This window comes from Bubalus bubalis, chromosome 11 (assembly GCF_019923935.1).
Source record: "Bubalus bubalis isolate 160015118507 breed Murrah chromosome 11, NDDB_SH_1, whole genome shotgun sequence".
NCBI lineage: Eukaryota > Metazoa > Chordata > Mammalia > Artiodactyla > Bovidae > Bubalus > Bubalus bubalis.
The window spans coordinates 54,565,192-54,579,951 of record NC_059167.1 but is presented as its reverse complement, the minus strand read 5'-3'; the positions used below and the strand labels follow the sequence as shown (position 1 = coordinate 54,579,951).

The 14,760-nt window shown below is 39.5% G+C and overlaps 1 long non-coding RNA gene across 1 annotated transcript in view; it reads left to right on the top strand.

The window, feature by feature from the left end:
- The window catches only part of LOC123328069, a 48,813-nt gene extending 37,259 nt beyond the window's left edge, over nt 1-11,554 (top strand). The window contains exon 3 of the long non-coding RNA XR_006542810.1: nt 10,407-11,554. This is a non-coding gene — a long non-coding RNA (uncharacterized LOC123328069). The remainder of the gene's footprint in view (nt 1-10,406) is intronic.
- Nucleotides 11,555-14,760: the final 3,206 nt, after the last annotated feature.

Below are 14,760 nucleotides of genomic sequence, written 5' to 3'. Positions count from 1 at the left end.
AGAAGTTTTATAGTTTTAACTCTGTTTATATTTATGACCCATTGTCAATTAATTTTTGTGTATAGTGTGAAGTAGGAATTGAGGCTCATTTTTTCCTGTGAATATGCAATGGTTCTGGCATTCACTTTTGAAACTACTTTCTTTTCTCATTGAATTGCTTTGGTCCCTTGTCAAAATGTATTTGACTGCATAAACATTGGTTTGTTTCTACCCTCTGTATCCTAGTTCATTAATCTGCCTGCTTATCCATTTGTCAATACTCTATTCTCTTAATTAACATATCATCTTGGCTTCAATTATTCAGTTGTTAAGTAACGAGTTAATTCAATTGACTCACCATAATTATGGAGCCCTTTGCCATTGTTTTGTTCTTTTGTTCATTTGTTTTTTTAATTTATTCAATATAGATTTATGGAATGCCAACCCTTTAACAGACACTGTGGTTGGTACTGGAAAACAGCAATAAATTAAGTAAATGTAATTCTTATCATAAAGAACTACTGTAGTGAGGCAGACACTTAAAGAAACAATTTTTATACAATATAATAAGAGCAATCACTTAGTCAATAAATATTTATTGAGCATATACATATTAAACTTGGCAGTGTGGGTTACTGAGCTCATGTGAAATTTCAGCTTTGCAAATGCAAGTGTGAGCTGCTTTTCCTAACCTCATGTCACCCACATACTATCTTTTCCAAGGTACACCTTCACCGCTAATTAGTTGGATCCTTCTCATTTGAACATTTTCCTACCATAATAATATGAATAGTAATACCTTATATTTGCATGGTGCTTTCAACTTTTCAAAATGGTTTTACATCCATGATCTTGTTTTTCTTTTTATCGTACATTTTTCCTGTGAGTTACGTAGAGCAAATATGATTAGCTTTATTTGACAGAGACAAGTAGATTATAGAAGTGTTAAGTGATTTTTTTACTATCACACAGCAAGGGCTACAAGCCTTCCCCTATTCACCCCCTCAAATCCCTTTCTGCTTCTTTCCCATTGCTCTTTCTTTTGAGCATCTTATCAGTACACACTATATCGGGAAGGCTTCCAATTTCAGGTACCACTTCTGGGATCCAAGTTAAGCTGCCACAATGGTACCTTATGCTGAAAGACTACAATAGATTGTCAGTGTTATCTTCAAGTGCTGACGGAGATTTATGAATGGGGATGGAGAGAAGAATCATGATCATTTTCACTATTACAATTGCCTGCAGAAGATGTATAAAATGTCTGACACTTTCTTCATCCTTTTCACCAGGCATCAGCTGTCAGGGGAAGGTCGCCCCTTCCCACCCAGCTTTGGAATGAAGTGATAAATGTGTCAGAAAGCTCATGCCAGGTGCAGTCTTCTGCCTTGTAAACAGTTTTCATTGATACATTAAAGTTTGCTTTCTTTTCTTAAGCCTTCATAAAGGTGCTTGAGAAACAGCACTGTCACTGCTAAATGTCTCCTTTATTGTGGGACTTTTATGGATACAGACTTATTTTTAAAAAAATTAAATTGTTTAAGTGTCTGGATATCTTGCATCTTATTTGACAATATGCTGTTCAGGGTGTCAGGGCAATTGCTTTTACATTAAGAAATGTACACCAGAATTCTGAATTTTCATGGGCTCATTCTCTTCTTCCATCCTCCCTTCTTTTCCACCTCCAATAGCTTACAAAAAAAAAAAAAAAAACACCTTATCAAGCCTCTAAAGACATGGAAATACTAAATGCATATTTTTTTAAACCAGGATTTTTAGGTCAGTTTATTTTTTTCAGTGTTTAATGCAGAAAAGGGCCCCATTTTGCATTCCCGTTGGCAATGTAGACAGAGTGAAAAGTGTGTAATTGGGATCACGGCAGGAAGTGTGCTAGGGACTAAGAAAGTTTTGCAAAATTAAACTATCTAAAGGATACAGGGAAGAAAAGGACGAATATCTCTTTGGGCAGAATACAGGATACAGGACGTGCCCACTTTTCGACAGAAGATGAAAGGGATGCATTATCCTATAAAATAAGAAAACAAAAAATGCTGTCAGAAACAGAACATGAAATGATCCATTTAGTCTAGGTCTCCTATTATTATTATTATTGTTTTGTTAAATCATATATTGTCCAACCAAGTCAAAGAGAGAGTAAAGTTAAACCTGGATAAGAATTTTGCACCAAACGTACGTCTACAGTGCTCTCACACTCTCAGTTTCTTAGTCATCCAAAGTCATCATCTTGGGCTCCATTGATGGATAAGTCAAGAGGAGCAGAGACTAAATGATTTACCCAGGGTTATAGAGACAGAGCCTGTCCAAGCAAGAAACTAAGTCTTTTATTTATTTTTGGCTGCACTGCGTCTTTGTTGCTCTGCATGAGGGCTTCCTCTAGTTGCGGCGAGTAGGGACTACTCTCTTCTCTACTACTTCTCAGCACAACGATAAGCGTGCCTGCTTCTCATTATGGTGGCTTCTCTTGTTGCAGAGCACGGACTTCAGTAGCTGCAGCACACAGGCTCTAGGCATGCAGGCTTCAGTTGTTGTGGCATGTGGGTTTAGTTGCCCCTTGGCTTGCAGAATCTTGCCAGACTAGGGATCCTGTTTCCCTTGCACTGGCAGGTGGATTCTTTACCACTGGGCCACCAGGAAAGTCCTAGTCTTTTTTTTTTTTTTTTAATTGGTGTGTAATTGCTTTACAATGTTGTGTTAGTTTCTGCTGTACAACCGTGTGAATCAACTGTATGCATACCCTCTCTCTTGAGACTCCTTCTCACTCAGGCCATCATCCCACCCCTCTAGGTCATCACAGATCTTCAAGCTGAGCTCCCTGTGCTATACAGAAGCTCCCCACTAGCTATTTATTTTATACATGGTAGTATATTTATGTTACTGCTCTTCTCTCAATTTATCCCAGAAACTAAGTCTTTTTGAGTAATTCCTGCTGTTCTCCATCCTTATCTAGTCTGTTACAGTGTCCTGACAGTTTTTCTGCTTCTGTTTTTTTCCTTGCATCCCTACTTCCCCCACACTTACCAAGTTTCTCCTCACTTTACCTCTAAGATTTTTCATTCTAGCCTCCTCCTGTCTTATGTGTCCTGAACTCTGACCTTCAGAAACCTGGTTCTAACCATATTCTACCCAGGTATGCCTGCTCTCTCTGGGCTGCCTCTTTCTCAGTGCCAATCACAATCCCTATAAATCCTTATGTATTCATTTCTTATGGCAGTGATAGCAAAGTACTGCAAACTCAGTAGTTTAAGACAATAGAATGTATTGCCTCACAGTTCTGGAGGTTAGAAGTCCAAAATCAAGATGTCAATGGGGCCAGGCTCCCTCTGAATCTTTCTTTGACTCTTCCTTTTGGCCTTCTTTGACTTGCAACTGCCTAGTTCCAATCTCTGTCTCTGTCTTCCCATGGTGCTCTCCCTGTGTGTCTGTTTTTACATGGCCATCTTCTTATAAGAATATGAGTCAGGTTGAATCAGGGCCCACCCTTCTCCAGTAGGACCTCATCTTAACTAATTGCATCTGCAATGACTCTGCTTCCAAATAAGGTCAATGAGCTATTTCCAAATAAAGTCACATTCTCGGGTATCGGAAGTTAGACCTTCAGCGTATCTTTTTTTTTTTTTTTGGTGGCACCTGGGAGTGCACTTCTTAACCTGTAACATATTCTTAAGTGACCAGATCCAACATAGCTAGTTTTAAATCTCAAGTCTCACAATATGTAACCTCAGTCTGGTTCCAAGTGTGCGATACAGACAAGTCCGGTGATAGCACCACCATGAAGGAGAAAAGGCTGAGTCCTGAGGAGAGCATCTGCCTGAGAAGAAAGTTTATTCAAGGCCTCATAAGGCATAACACCTGGAAGGATTGTGGTCAAGGGGACCATAAAATTGCTGGAAAGGACTACAGACTCTCTTTTGTCCAAGACCAACCATATTCATTCCCACTTTGGGGGCTTGATTTATTCTGTTTCTTCCCACCCCCAGAGAGCATCCACTCTGCTTACCCTTCAAAGTCCTATTCATTCCAGAAAATTATTTGCACAGTCCATATTTTCTTGGAAGCTTCTGGACAACAACGTAGTCTTCATTGCTCTTATTCTCCAGCCCCCATGGGACCTGTAGCCTGCATACCATAACTTTGCACTTAACTATGTACTGCTCATAACCATTTGTACCAGATCTGACCATTTATTCTCTGTCCCCCAGAGGACTAAGACCTGGGATGAACACTTGGAATACTGTAATTCTTTGGGGCTAGATAAAGCTTACGCACCATTTCCTGACTCCTTAAACTATGCTGAGAGGTGCCATGAGAATGGGTGTGGTGAGAGGGGATGTTAGGGGAAGAGCTGCTAAGCCAGCCACTCTTGTTCAATTCATCATCCTTCTTTGATCCATATTTTTAATTGGGGAGAGCTATATAGACATCATTTGGATTTGAAGGAGTTCTCCAGCTAAGTAAAAGTTTGAAAGCACAAATCTAATTTAGTTTCCTCATTTTGTAGGCGACTAAACTGACATGCAGACAGACTGAATGTCCCCTCCACCATGACATAGCTAGTTTGAGAGCTAAACATTCTTTCTACTAGGAATATACCTACTTCACCTAGTATAATTCTCATAACAAACTTGGAGAATGTGTTGTTATTATTTCTCTTTCAAAATTAACAGAATTTAATACAAAATAAAATCCAGATGATTTGCTCAAACTGTGACAGTTAGCAGGGGTGGAAATGCATTGTCTCAGAAGAATCAGGAACTCTTGGGGCTAAACCATGAAGATCATTTAGCTGAACCAGCTTTATGATGTTTGCTGTAGACCTCTAATCATAAACTCATTAATGTGTCACAATGTATGACACGTTAAGGGTTCAGTGAAATTTGATTTAAATTGTTGTGTCATTTGGTCATATTTTACATATGAATTTTATATATTCAACTTTGTAATACGTGATCATCTGTTTCTCTATATCTGTGGTATGATTGGGATATAATAGGTTCTTATTTACTGCATAATCCTGTTGAAATTGTGCCACGACGAGGCATTTAATCTATTGGTATCTTCTTTTTCTCAGGTATTACACTGAAAAACTTTAGTATTCATTCATATTCCCTCTTTTCTGTGCCTCATGATTTTCCAACATGGCTGGCTTCTTCTAAAAGCACCGCCATAAATGCTCTTGGGAAGCTGTTTCAGTTCTTCTGTGGAAGCCCCTTTACAAACCAGGGAAGCTAAATTAGGTCACAATAACCTAAGGATCTGCAGTGGTCCTGCTTTTTCTGGCCTCAGACAAGAGGCCTTCTCTGATAACAAATAGGGATACCTAATCTCTCTTTCCCCCTGAACAGCATGACCCTGAACACAAGATGCTGTAGGAAAGTGGTACATAAGAAAGCTGAGGAAAGGATCTTTTAAGTTTCAAGTGGCTGTTAAATATTTTACTTTTGCAAACCTTTAAAGTTGCCACAGGTGCTGGCTGGTGTCTCTTTGTATTAGTTATGGATGACATAAAACTGGCCAATGAAAATTTAAAGGATGCTTTCATTCTTGTCTATCCCAGGTAGTATTTCTTCTCAGCTCAGTAAGCATACAAGCATTTCTGAATTCTGATGATGTGCTATATGCTGCAGTTTTTGAATACAGAAAGAGGTAGAAATTTGTCTCCAAAGCATCCATTTAGAAAAAGTGAAAGACTAGCATGAGCCCAGTGGTGTTGGGTTGGAATCAGAGATATCAGTATGAACTCATGGTTTTGTAATATATATACAAAATGATAGATACAAAAATAATTATTACTTGAGTTATAATAGTTACTTGAGTTATTAGTACTTGAGTTGAAAAACATGTATATATTTCCTACTTCTGTCTAGTGAGAGCACCTAGAAGAAATGACACTCTAACAACCATGATCACATCTAGTGCCCAGATTTTGGTTTCTAAATACCATTCTCCAAAAAATAGGAACCTGGGCTTCTTGGAGAAGTGATTGATTCCAAAGCTGGGGCAGGGAGAACACAAGATGAACCAGGAATATCTGTGGTGCCACAAGTAAGAAGGATGGAGGCTTGCTGAAAAGGCAAGAAGCTCTCAGTGGCCAATTTGAACAATAAAAAATAATGTTAGTAAAATTTGAACAATAAAAAATAATGCTAGCATTGGATTAGAGCCCAATAAATAACTATTTGTGAGTCTATGTTAATATAAATTTAAAAATCAAATAAGTAAATACATGGGGAAGAAGGGACATTTCTCCTTACAGAAGAATTCCCATTCATCATTATTAAAAAGAGTGCCAAATATTAAATCTACATTAGATTTCTTCTAATGTAGATTTCATAATTGTTTGAGGCAAGATCAACCAATGAATGCTAGAATTAGTGGGCAAAAGTTTGAGAAGAAACAGGATATTTGTATAGTCTAAAAGTATCTCACCCAAGATTTTAATTTATTATAAAGGGGAAAATAGTAATTTTACAGTGGTATTATTCTGCAGGCAACAGGTATTATTCTGCTGACCTTGACCAACAGAGTGGTCAAGGTCAGCTTTGACATTGTGTACCCCTGGTGTGGTGCAGTTTGATACACTTAGCAAAATAGCAAGATTTGGCACCTCTTGCCATAATGTATGACTTCAATCTAATCATGATAGCTCATCAAATAAACAACAAATTGCAGGACAGTCTAAAAACTCACTGACCAGTACTTTTTTAAAGTGTCAAGGTCATAAAAGACAAGAAAGGTGTGAGGAATTCACAAGATTAAGGGAGGCTAAGGAGCCGTAATAACTAAATGTAACCTGGGTTCCTGGGTTGGATTCTGAAAGAGAACAAAGACTGTCAGAGGAAATACTGGTGAAATCCACATGAAGTCTGGAGTTAGTTAAATGTACTGTGCCAATGCTAATTTCCTAGTTTCAATCATTGTACAGTAATTATTTAAGATGTTAATGTTATGAAACTGGGTGAAGTGTATATGGGAGCTCCCTGTGCTATTTTTGCAACTGTTCTGAAAATATATAATTATTTCAAAATAAAAAATGTAAATGATAAGTATGCATCCAGCTAGGACATTTTCTATCACAGTGAAATTTGATTAATTGCAGCTCAACTAACTGAAACCTTAAAGCATCCAAAATCATCTTCTCTCACTTCTGTATTTAGCAAAATAAACAAATAAATAAAGCCTGGAAAATAAGTTATCTACTATTTATTCAGAAATGTCAAAGGAAAGCCTGAAGTTAGTGTAGCTTCAGTATAGTGTACAGTCCTGGATTCTTGGGTAAGTCCCATCTCAGCTCCCTGCCTAGCCTCTTCCTCTCTGGGTAGCTTACTCTCCAGTTTCTGAACTGGTTTCTGAACCCTTCAGACACTTTCTCATCTGTACTTTATCCATGCTCTCCTCAAATGAGAACTGCTTTCCCCCTTCATTTCTGTACTGCCTTTGGGATCAGCCAGAGTTTGGTGTGAATGATAGATGGTCCTGTTGTAAATTAGTTATACAAGTCTAAGTGAGTTACTTAACTCTCTGAACGTTAGTTTCCTCATCAGTAGAATGTTGGCACAAATCCTCACCCTACCTGTATTTTAAGATGTTGAGCTCAGTGACTGATCTCCATAGACACTCTATAATGTGAAGCCCTGCAGCTGGTGTTATTGGTGGAAGGTTCACATGTGTTTCCTTTCCTGCAAAGTCCTTAACTGATTAATTTACTCATGTATTTATTAAACAAAAGTCTACTGAAATCTACCCTGTGCCAGGCACTGTGCCAGACCTTAGAGATCCAGCAGTGCCAACAGGCAAAGCTTCCAAAGGTTAATATGGGCAGTGCAAACAAGTCATCCAAAGGGAGAGCAGTGCTAGGAGAGGGGTTATGTTGGTTTTGAAACCTGTTGTGATTTCATTGGCTAGAATCAGTTACCCCTTTCTCTGCTTTCAGATAGCAAAGACAGATTCTTGATATTCACTGATTTTCTCTGGATAAGCAGGAGTGAGGGAAGGTAAAATTAAGATAGATTATTTATAACTATTTAAGAAACATAGACTTCTCCAGAAAACTTCATTTCAGTGGAAAGCTCTACGTTCCATTCATCATGTCCTAATTAACTGAAAATTAACTTTAATTCCTTATCAGTGCTTTTCACTTGTAATATGCATTCAACTGAAATCTCTCAGGGCCCTAGTTTGGATCGGGTACTTTGTTGGACTTCAGCCTCAATGAATTCTCTGGCCAATGGTTAACATAAGGGTACATAAATATTACAATACAGTGTGACGAGTTAAAACCCAAAGCAGGAATGTTAAATTCTGCCTTGAGAGAGAGGTCAGAGAAAGCCTAACCAAGGAGGTGATACTCATCTGGGTCTACAGGAATAGACTACTTTCTGTAAAGAAGATCAGGATATCCTTCTCTATTCTTATGTGAAAGGGTAGAGAAGGTGCCACAGCGTGGGGGAAAGTCCCTAAGTAGTCAGTAGTATGTTCCCAGACCAGTGATTTGTCATTTTATCTCTGTCCCACTGGGTTTGGTAGGCTAGGAGGCAAGGGCCAGCTGGGCTCTGAGAAGGAGTACTCTTGATGTTGTATGCCGACTGTCCTCAGAGCCAAATTTAGGCCAGGCACCGGTATTTATGTTCATCAAGTTTGCAGCCATTCTGGGTGATTCTATTCTTTGTTTAAGTGTTAAGTTTCTTTTGATTATTATCTGCTTATGAGTCACTCCCCAAGCTGTATCTGTTCATACTCGTCATATCTCTTTCAGTCATTTCCAAACACCTCCCTGCATCTCAAATGCTTCTCTGTTGTGGGTGTTTTTGCAGAGAGCACGTCCTGCCCCGAAGCTCAGGCTCCTATGTGTGCCACCAAATATATCAGCAGCCTATCCAGAATGAGCGTAGACATCCCTGCCTAGAGGGCACCATCCAACCCCGGGGATGGTTGCCAGAGGTTCCATAAACTTTGTTTCCTGGAAGAGTCAGGCAGTGGGATGTGCCAGAAAGGGGGCTGCACCTGGAATCTTCTTCTGAGTCTACTTTTTAAGGGTACACAGTCGGGATGCTACCACTGGGGTTGTAGAAAGAGCTATAACCCTGGAGTCAGATGATTTGGATTAAGCTCCAGTTCTGTCTCTTGTTAGCTTTGTGTGTGTGTGTCCTCAGGTCCTCAGTTGTGTCCGACTCTTTGTGACCTCATGGACAGTAGCCCACCAGGCTCCTTTGTCCATGAGATTTCCCAGGCAAGAATATTGGAGTGGGTTGCCATTTCCCACCTCAGGAGATCTTCCCCAACCAGAGACTGAACCTGTGTCTCTTGCATCTCCTCCATTGGCAGGTGGGTTCTTTATCAATATGCCATATGGGAAGCCTGTGATTTAGCTTTAACCTCTCTCAATGTCAATATCCCTTTCTGTTAAATGGGCATAATAAAAATTGATCATGCCTTGTTCTTGTGAAAGTCTGATGAGATAATGAACGTGAAAGTTCTGTAAACCGCAAAATAGTGTACAAGTTTCAGCAAGGTATTCATTCCCATGATAGCCCTAAATAATTCTGAATATAATGGAATGATTCTTTGTTGACATTTTCAGATTTAAAAATTAATCACTGCCGCTTTTTAAGACTGCTTATTATGGTTATCATACATTATTGGAGTAAAGAAGTTATCATTTATCTAAGTTTTTCTAGATATATGAATTTTTAATGTGTCTAGTTAGCTTGTCATATACGTCAAAACCCCCACCAAAATTTTAGCAAGAGATGATACATTTATGTCCCTCCCACCTTTGAAATCAGAGCAAGAAAAATGCTAAGGAGGAATATCTTGTGCTAAGAACTCAGGCCCCAGGGGAGGTGGAGGAGGGAAGGCAGGCCCATGCAATTTGGGTCCTGGCTTATCTTGGTCACAGCTGGTTGACCTAGGCCTCAGCTCCTCATGGGAATAATGACATCTCCTTCATAGGTTAGAATGAATATTAAATAAAATAATGCATGTGTAAAATTCTTTATCAACTGTTCAGCACCTCAGATAAACTATAGTTACTATCATTAAGTGAGAGATCTTGTCATCTTTTTTAGACTGACATGAATCAATCACATCTCTGGGCAGTGGTGTGTGTCTGACAGTGTTCCATGTTGTAACACATTAGAACATAATGGAAAAGACTGTGAATTACTGTCACAGTTCTTGAGTTCAACGCCTCTTACCAGCTCAGTGACCTAGAGCAAGTCAACCTCTCGGTGCCATGGTGTCTCTTTTCTAAAATGGAAATGACACCTGCCTCAGCTTCACAGGAATATGATGAAGGGAAAATGATTAAGACAATGAATGAAAGATTTGGTGTGTAAAGGTCAATTCTTATTATTATTATGTATTGTGGGTGCCCAGTATTTCAAAAGAGCCCTTTCTTTCATGATCAGAGTGAAGACATGACGAAGGAAACCCCTAAATACTGTTAATGGATAGCAGCCCCACCTGCTGCGGCCCACCTTAGAAGCTACTTTTCTGTCATCGGGTTTATTTATGCTGGTTTTCCTTTTGGAAGAGCTTGGTCTTCCCCACATCTCTACCTACACCATAACCAGCTGCAACATCCAAAGGCAAGACTGGCTTTTTCTTGGAAGCCTACTGTCCTAGGACACATCCTAAACTAGAATTATAGTTTGCTTATCATGTTTTAGGAACCACTCTTGTGGATGATGGGACACTGGCCTGGGAGTTGCCAGGTTCTGACCTCAGCTCTTCCACTAACTCCACTGTAGCCTTGAGCAAGTCTTTCCAGCTCCCTAGCTCCTATGGTCCTCTTGTGTGCACTAAAGAAGAGATTCTCTGTTTAAAGAAATGTTCCAATTACCAAAATACTTCCTTTCTGCAATCTTTATGTTTAAAATGTTATTTTTAATTTCTAAAACAAAACAGAAAAAAGATCGTGGGCGTAGTTGATAGGTTATTTAGGGATCGTTTGTTTTGATGCCCATTTGGAGGCAGAATTCAAGGTGGCAGTTCTCTCTTGCTACACATTTGTGCTTTTTAAACCCCAATCTGAAAACCATTGCATTAGATAAGAGATGGGGGCTGGCAGAAGTCCCTTAGGGATGACTGATAACTGAGACCCCCCCCCCTCCACAAGCCCACCAGAAGGAAGGATGTTTGGGGGTTTCACCTTGCTGTCTTTCATTAGGAAGGTTTAGATTCTCAAGTGCATTGTGGAACTTTTATTTCCTGGGAACAAAGTGAACAAATACAAAATGTTTAATAAACAGCTACAAAAGTAGATTGTTGCTTTCCATTTTCCTTTCTCTTTCCTCTTGGTACCATATCCTTCATCACCTGCTACTGCATTGATCTGTCTCCTCTTTCTCCCATCTAACTAAAAGCATCTTCCTTTGGGGCAAAGGTCATAACTTATCCTGTCCATGTTCCTAGTGACTAGTATCTAACTGTGCACATTATAAACACTTAATAGACTGAGCTGAATGAATGATGGGTGGGTGGATGATCACTAAAATACTTCCAGCCTGCATATTCTAAGTCCTATAGCAAAATATTGTCTAATTTACTTTTTCCATTACTTCTGGCAGAGTCTCCTAGCATATGGACAGAATTAAAGTGTAATTTATTAAATATTGACCCATGTCCTTTCTCTTTCCCTTTATTCCTTCCTTCAGTCTATAGCAGCACTGGATACATGTGATTGAATAAGCCACACATAGTCCCTGCCTTCAAAGACCTTACAGTCTGGTTAAGGTGACAGATAATCACAACGTAGAGTGTTGATTGCAACTATAGATAGCAGGGAAGCAGAGTGCATGAGGCAGAGGGAAAATGCAAGCTTCCTAAGATGGAAAACTTTGAAAGTCCAGCCAAGATCTCCGTGTCTTCATTCCAAGGGTTAAAGTAAGCTGTGTCATAGACTCCTCAAGCGCTTCTCCTGAGACCATCCCTACTTAAATTCATTTCTGCCAATCATACTGTCCTACTTGTACAAACTTGCTCAGGTATTCACTTGTCTCAGTAACACATTCTTCTACCCTCTCCTCCATGTTCTGCCATCTTATTTTTATCCTCCTAGATCACACTTCCTTCTTTATCTGACTCACCATCATATTGTTTAACTCCTTCGCTAGCCACCCTCCCTCATTTCTCTCTCTCCATTTTCTAGTGTTGAGATTTTCTGCTTGTGTAGCTGGCCTTTCCACCACTGGCCCCATTAGCGAATGAAAGGCACTGGATTTTAGAGAAAAAGCCTGAGCTTTGAAGACAGACAGACTTGAATCTAAAGTCTAGCTTCACTAACTAACAGTTTATGTGACCTTGGGTAAGTGTCAGTAATTCCAAATGCCCAGAGAAGTCAAGTAAAATGAGGAAATTGAGTTTCAGAAAAATGTTTCTTAACTGTTTTCATTCTATCTTGATCGCCTCTCTTCCTTTATGACAATAGCACTGAGGATATGTTAGGTACTTTTATAAATGCCTTACATATATTCACCCAAATTCCTTATAGTATTCCTATGAGATGAAGTCGTAATCCTTATTCTCATCTCTCTTCCACCTTACATCAGAGAACACAGATGCACAGGAAGATGTGGTATGTGCCCCAGGTTGCAACAGCTTCTGAGAGTCAGAAGCCTGATTTAAACATGGGCATTTCACTCCACACCATGCACTCTGGCATCCCCTTGTTCCCAGTTGTATTTCTCAGTTTTCTCCCCTGTAAAATGAGACTAATAATACACACTTCATTTTAATGAGAATTAAATAAAGTAATGTATAGAAAGGGCTTCCCTGGTGGCTCAGTGGTAAAGAATCTGTCTGCCAATGCAGGAGACATGATTTGGATCCCTCGGCTGAGAAGATCCCCTGGAGAAAGAAATGGCAATCCACTCCAGCATTCTTGCCTGGGCAATCCCACGGACAGAGGAGCCTGGCAGGCTACAGTCTAGGGGTTGCAAAAGATTTGGACTTGACCTAGTGACTAAACAACAACAACAGTGCCTAGAAAATACCTATGCTCTGCCTGCTGTGTGGCTCAACTGATAAAGAGTCCATCTGTAATGCAGGACACCACCTGCAATGTGGGAGACCGGGGTTCAATTCCTGGGCCAAGAAAATCCCCTGGAGAAGGAAATGGCAACTCACTCCAGTACTCTTGCCTGGGAAATGTCATGGACAGAGGAGCCTGGCAGGCTACAGTCCATGGGGTCGCAAGAGTAGGACATGACTTAGTGGCTACACCACCACTACCACCAAACAAATGTCAGTTACAACCCCATGGACTAGAGCCTGCCAGGCTCCTCTGTCCATGGGTTTTCCCAGGCAAGAATACTGAAATGGGTTGCCATTTCCTTCTCCAGGGATTTATTAAAAAAAGAATATGTTCCTTTATTTAAAAAGAATACATTCTATGATTTTACATTGGTCTTCATTTGGTTATGATAGACCCACTGTGTTCTACCTATTCTTCATGTAACATAGATATAAAAATATATCATGCTTTGCCTTTTATATTCTATCTTCTCTATTCAGTCATCAAGTCTTCTAACTGCTAACTCCATAGCTTTCATTTAACAAGTGATTTGCATCAGTGTAAGTGTGTATGTAGTTCAAGAAGGCAAATGGTACTAAAAGATTTATCCTAAAAATATCAGTACCCTGCACTTTCTGCCCCACATTTTAATTCTGCTCCTACGATGCAGCTACTTTCAACTTTTTCTTAGTCTTTTTCCTTGAGTTTCCTTCTATATTTTAAAATAATATATATATGTTCTATATACTCTGCCTGCCATATGGCTCAGTCTGTAAAGAATCTGCCTATAATGCAGCAGACCACCTATAATTCACGAGACTGGGGTTCTATCCCTGGGTCGGGAAGATCTCCTGGAGAAGGAAATAGCAACCCACTCCAGTATTCTTGCCTGGGAAATGCCATGGACAGAGGAGTGTAATGAGCTATATTCCATGGGATCATGTGAGTTAAGACATGACTTAGCAACTAAACCACCACCACCATGCTCTATATGTTGATTTTTTTTTTAATTTTTAATTTTATTGAAAGATGATGTTTCTATTGACATCTTATCATGGAAGATGAGGGTTTACCAACCACCACACTCCCATCCACATATACAGCTGTCCCACACATCCCTGTATTTTAATTACATCACAATTTTGAAAGATGTAATGTCCGATCTCTATATCATTATGAACACTGAATTAGACAAATAATGTGTATATGTGTACCTTATATATCATGTATGTATACATATATAATGTGTGTATATATATGTGCATGTGTATGTGTGTGTATATATATATGTATGTATGTATGTTATCAGAGTTTAACCAAGTAATAGACTATGATTACATTTAGATTTTCATTCATATTCTTCTTTTTCATGGAATTAACAACTCCCTGTAGCTCTCCTGGTCTCATTACTGAATCGTCTCATACAGGGAGACCCCAAACTTTAACAGAAGGGAACATGTACTCTACCTAACCCCTAGCTTCCAGTCTGGTGCCTCAACCTCCCTTTTCTGTGCTATTTGTTCCCAGGTTTGGACCTTCTCTGGTTCCACGGAATCACAGAATAGACCTCTGATTCCTTTGGGGTGGAAAGGTGATAGAGATTTGTCTGTATAGGTTCAGAGAGGGGTGAGGGTTCCTTTAAATTAGTGGTTCTCAACTGGGGTTCTCAACTGAGGGGGTGGATTTTATCCCTGAAGGGATATTTGCCAATGTCTGGAGACTGGTTTGGTTGTCACAGCTGGAGAAGG